General features: G+C 42.5%; 1 protein-coding gene across 6 annotated transcripts in view; it reads left to right on the top strand.

The window, feature by feature from the left end:
* Positions 1–1,108: 1,108 nt before the first annotated feature.
* The window catches only part of stard3nl (STARD3 N-terminal like), a 35,575-nt gene continuing 30,683 nt past the window's right edge, over positions 1,109–6,000 (top strand). The window contains exon 1 of one of the 6 annotated variants that reach the window (XM_063056999.1): positions 1,109–1,309. The gene's annotated coding sequence lies outside the window, so the exon portion shown is untranslated. The remainder of the gene's footprint in view (positions 1,310–6,000) is intronic. The other 5 variants (XM_063056981.1, XR_010019047.1, XR_010019042.1 and 2 more) reach the window with 5 other exon arrangements.

Below are 6,000 nucleotides of genomic sequence, written 5' to 3'. Positions count from 1 at the left end.
TGATGGACACAAGAGCTTCTGCAGATGCTGGAAATCCAGAGCAACACACACAAAATGCTGGAGGAGCTCAACAGGTCAGGCAGCATTTATGGAGCTAAAAACTGCCACGTGATTTATAATGGAAGTGTCTGTAGTAAAAAGAATCAAGTGATTTTTCTTTTAGATCAACTGCATACATAGCCGGAACTTTCTCTGAGCACTTGAGTTGGTGTGGAATGAGTCTCCCAGTTAGTTTGAAGATAGCTGCATAAGGTTCCCATTATTGACTTGTCTCTTAATTGCCAACTCCAGACTTGCAGACCCATATTTTTGTGAGGCCATCAAACAATGGTGGTTTGCTACAGCTGAGAGCTTGAATTTGCAGCAATAAAAATGAAACTGTGTTGAGATTTACTTTGTTGAATACATTTCCGACAGTGAGAAAACATCAGCTGTGCTGGTTGAATTTTGTGAAAAATGGTTCCTATCATAAAATGATTCAGGTGTTTTTCACCTAGAGGTTGATTGTAATCTGGAATTGGACTCAAGATGACGGTGGAGGCAAATACTCTAAAAACATTAAAAAGCAACTGGGTATGTACTTGAATTGACAAAGCACATAGGCTACAGGCCAAGTGCTCCTTTTCCGTTCTACTCTGCCCTTCCCTCTACCTTTTCTCCAACAAACTCCTGTCACCTTTCCAGCAATCCCCATCCTTCCTTTTACCCTACTCTCTTCAATCATTTCTCTACTGTATTTCCACCTGCCTTTCTCCCTCTTCTTCCCCATCCTCCCACTTTCTACTCCCTCCCACCCACCTTCACCCTCTCACTTCCTTCCACTTCTTGCCTCCATCCCTTTTCACTTCTCCCCTTTCCATACCTTTTCCCTCTCCGTGTCACCCCCTCCCACTCCTACCTTCCTCTCTATTCAACTCCCTCCTTCATTCGCCCCATCACTAGCCAATCCATCATTCGACCGAGTTCGTCCATGATAACCAAGTAAGATTAGTAAACTCAGCTTTGTGAATGGGAAATGTGTCTGATGAATTTGACTGAGTTATTTGAACAGCTATTCATCTGGACTGATGAGGGCAGGTTGGTGAAATATTCTTGCGAGGCATTCGATGAAGTTCCACGCAACAACATACTCACGACCACATTTTTATTCCCAGCCCCATTGCCACACGGCTCTTAAATTCTACCCCCCTCGCCCTCTATCAGTTCCGGGCGGAACCAGAGTTAATCATGTGATCCTCTCGGTTCGTCTGCAATCCCTTCCCCCGAGCAGTAGTTCCGCTGCGTTCAACCCTCCGTCACCGGCGTTCAGGTAAGGACAGGCTCGGGCTGTGGTGGGCTATAGGCCGAGGCTCAGTGATAGTGCACTGAAGGAGCCCGAGAGCAGATCGTTCTGATGCTGGGAGTCTGGTCGCTGAGCTGGGCTGGGCGGAATGGAACGGACCCTCTCTAGGGCCGCTCGTTTCCCTATTTGTGTCTGGGAGCTTATCTCGGGTGCTGGGGGTGCTGGGCGGGGCGAACCTGTTTATATCTCGTTCTGCCCTTTGTAGACTTAAAGTGCTAACATATTGCCATGAGTTAAATCTATCACTTCACCGGCCCCTGGTACTAGGATTATCTGAAGTTCACCTGCATGCTCGGCATCTTCACTTTTTCTGCCGGTTTCTGATGATCGGGCTGTAAACCAGTACTGCTCCTCTAGAACATTAGCTGTTATCTATAAACCAGTCTGTATCACAAATTACATTCTTTTAAACAAAAAAAATCTAGCTGTGGTAACTGCCAGAACTTGAACCAGACTGTCCACGACCATGGTATTTGACGCAGGTGGGTTTGGACCACATATTGGGTTTATTGCTTGGACTACGTATTTCCATCCCTTTCTCATCTTATCCAGTGTCGATGCTCTTGCCCACGTGACCGATATGTTCAGGCAATTATTCATACACATTTTTAGTGTGATTTGCTTGCTCCTCTTCAAAAATGAGGTTATACTGCTGGGTGGTAGGTTTTGTTCACCAAACTGGCTACAAGTTAAGCAACACCTCATTTAAAAGTTCCCTCTCCTCTAAACTTTCCTTCTCAGGTCTTATAACCTTCCAAGATCTCTCTGACCCTTTAATTCTAACTTAATGATTTGTTTAAACTTTGACAATGTTTTCCGCATCCTGTGCATTATGCTTTGTTATTTCCTTCCACGTAGTTCAGGGTTTAGATGAGTAAAGCTTTTGAGTTGTTTTTAATGTATTAAATTAAGAGACCAGTACTGCACACAGTATTTCAGATACATTCTCACACAGGCCAAACATGAGAAGCATGACTTTTTTTTTGTAACACACATAAAAGTTGCTGGTGAACACAGCAGGCCAGGCAGCATCTCTAGGAAGAGGTACAGTCGACGTTTTGGGCCGAGACTCTTCGTCAGGACTAACTGAAAGAAGAGCTAGTAAGAGATTTGAAAGTGGGAGGGGGAGATCGAAATGATAGGAGAAGACAGGAGGGGGAGGGATGGAGCCGAGAGCTGGACAGTTGATTGGCAAAAGGGATATGAGAGGATCATGGGACAGGAGGCCTAGGGAGAAAGAAAAGGGGGAGGGGGAAAAAAGCTCAGAGGATGGGCAAGGGGTATAGTGAGAGGGGCAGGGATATATCCCTTTTGCCAATCAACTGTCCAGCTCTTGGCTCCATCTCTCCCCCTCCTGCCTTCTCCTATTATTTTGGATCTCCCCCTCCCCCTCCCACTTTCAAATCTCTTACTAGCTCTTCTTTCAGTTACTCCTGACGAAGGGTCTCGGCCTGAAACATCGACTGTACCTCTTCCTAGAGATGCTGCCTGGCCTGCTGTGTTCACCAGCAATTTTTTTGTGTGTTGCTTGAAATTCCAGCATCTGCAGATTTCCTCGTGTTTACTTTTTTTTTGTATTTGATCCCTTTTGCAGGAAACAAATTCTGTCATTTTTTCTTTTCTGCAATAGCTTTTCATCTGGCGCTATATCAAATATCTTACCGAAAACTGTATCACTTGTCTGATTTTATCAACAGCATATTATTTCTTCAAAGAACTCCATTAAATTGGTCAAGCATAAGTTTTCCCTTCACAAAATGAGTTGCCTGATTAACTTGAATTCTTCTAGATACCCTGCTATAAGTTCTTGATAATTTGTAGTACTTTCTAATGAATATTAACTGTCTGCAATGCCCTGCTTCCTCACCTTTTCCATTTTCCAATCTATCATCGAACAATACATGAATACAGTTGAACAATACAGTTCTATTTCAAAGGAACATCTAAACAACCCTGATGCATTTTGGAAACAAGTCCTGTGGACCGATGAAGGTAAAATGGGACTTTTTGGCCGCAATGAGCAAAGGTACGTTTGGAGACAAAATGATGCAGAATTTCATGAAAAGAACCCCTCTCAAACTGTTAGGTATGGGGTTGGATCGATCATGCTTTGGGCTTGTGTTGCAGCCAGTGGCACGGGGAACATTTGCTGGTAGAAGGAAGAATGAATTCAATTAAATACCAGCAAATTCTGGAAGCAAACAGCACACCGTCTGTGAACAAAGCCGAAGATGAAAAGAGGATGGCTTCTACAACAGGATAATGAACCTGAACACACCTCAAAATCCACAATGAATTACCTCAAGAGGCGCAAGCTGAAGGTTTTGCCATGGCCCTCACAGTCCCCCATCCTAAACATCATTGAGAATCTGTGGATAGACCTCAAAAGAGCAGTGCATGCAAGACGGCCCAAGAATCTCACAGAACTAGAAGGCTTTTGCAAGGAAGAATGGGCGAAAATCCCCCAAACAAGAATTGAAAGACTCTTAGCTGGCTACAAAAAGCATTTACAAGCTGCGATACTTGCCAAAGGGGGTGTTACTAAGTACTGCCATGCAAGGTGCCCATACTTTTGATTTGGGCCCTTTTCCTTTTTTGTTATTTTGAAACTGCAAAAGATGGAAATAAAAAAAGTTTTCTTGCTTAAAATATTAAAGAAATGTGTCATCTTTAACTTTATGCCTTTTGTAAATCAGTTCATCTTTTATTCACTTAGCTATTCACAGTAACAGAAATTTTGACCAGGGGTGCCCAAACTTTTGCATGCCACTGTGTGTGTGTATATGTATGTATGTGTTTGTGTGTATATAGATATATATTCACAGTACTACTGGGTGGGTAGTTCCAGGATTTAGATTACATAACCAGACATCCCACCCTGCAAAAGCTCATTTCAGGGAGGTAGCACCATCAATTTGCGGGAGACTCCCGGGAGAGGTGGGATGTCTGCAATACAGTAGCTCCTTAGCAGCTAGCCAGCTAGTTTAAATAACGTTAGCTATGCTAATGAATGAGTGACACCTGTTAAACTCACCTCAACACGTCTTTTACAGTCTAACCCACCATGGGCAATAGAAAAGTCACTGTTTCAAACAGTGCAGCGAGCAACACTGTCATTATTTTGACACCTATTAGGCAGGGGTACACTTTGGTGTAGTCTGGGTTGATGTACGTTTTATTTTTTTTTGGAACACTCGGCAATGGCGTGCTCGCGCTCTCTCGGTCGCTCGCGCGCTATCAAGCGCTCTGGCTTGCTTTCTTGCTCGCTCGCTCTCTCTCGCTTTCTCACTAGCTCGCTCTCGCTGTCTGTCTCGTGCGCTCGCTTGCCTTCGCTCTCGCTTGCTTTTCTCTCGCTTTCAAAAAAAATTGATTTCCGTGATATTGTATATAATTTGCGGGCATCAGGGAGCCACTATTAATATGCGGGAGACTCCTGGAAGTTCCGGGAGAGGTGGGATGTCTGCATAACAATGAAAGAATGGCATTATGCTTGCAGATCAGGATATTGTGTGAATTAGAGGAAACTCTACATGAGGAACTGTGAGCCTGCTGCTTTGTTCCTGCTCAGAAATGGGTGTTGGAGTAGACTGGGTAGATGACTGTGATGCATTCATGGATGGTACTGAAAACCACTATAGGCACAGGTACAGTAGTTACAATCACAACAGATTAGATGAGTAAATTTCATGTCATAAAAAGAAGCAATAAATAACTGAGGCAATGGATACAGTCTGTTTCTTGGAATCTCAGAGACTAACCCTTGGAGCGACTGCAGCAAGGTCACTTTTGTGTTTGGTTGACTGTAGATTCACTTCCTCTAGATTAAATATAGGCTCTGTCTTTAAGGCCTGCTGTATTGTTTTCTATTTGCTTTGATCGAAAATAAGTCTGCTGAACTATCCCTTGGTGCAATAGTACATCATTATTTTGATGATTATCAGCCCTGCATTTTCCCTTGTCTACTCTTGGTGTGGTCCTTTCGCATAATCTTCTTGGATTTTGACATGTGTACTTACTCTACTCATTTCTCCTGCTCCCAGTATTCCCAGTTCACTCAAATAAAGGTCAGTAATATACATCAAAAAAATGTTACACCCTTGGAGAACACCTCTATTCATTTTTCTACAGTTAAACTATTTTTTAGTTTAAAAACAACACCTCTTGTTACAATCAAATCTATCCTTGTTACTGCATCTCTACTTACTCTGTAGATTTTTGCTGAGTCCATTATTAGTAAGTTATAAAGAAACCTTATACCTGAAGTCCATCATCTCTGAAACTTTTCCAGTAAGTCTATTCTGTTCCCCCTTTGTGAAAATAATTGGATGCAAAACTTTGTTAATGTTTTAATTCAGGTTCAGCATTAATTCCATATGTTTATACTCTGTGCTTGTAATTATCCGTGGCTTCAAGTGCTTTATTAACCACGTGCCCATCACTTTTAAGGATTTCTGTGCATATGCTCCCAGATTGCTCTGTCCCTTTAGAATCTTTCTGTTAAAGGGCATGTAACAGGTGTTATTAGTATAAGTCGTATGATATATTAACAAAGAGAAAGCTGGATAGCAAAATTGACACCTATGCTATTTTAAGGTCAGAAGCAGTATTTCATTAAAGTGAGTACATTTCTCTATTTGTGGGATGAAAGTAAAATAATA

This window comes from Mobula hypostoma, chromosome 1 (genome assembly GCF_963921235.1).
Source record: "Mobula hypostoma chromosome 1, sMobHyp1.1, whole genome shotgun sequence".
NCBI lineage: Eukaryota > Metazoa > Chordata > Chondrichthyes > Myliobatiformes > Myliobatidae > Mobula > Mobula hypostoma.
The sequence above is the reverse complement of the archived record's forward strand: the minus strand, read 5'-3'. Positions and strand labels throughout refer to the sequence as shown.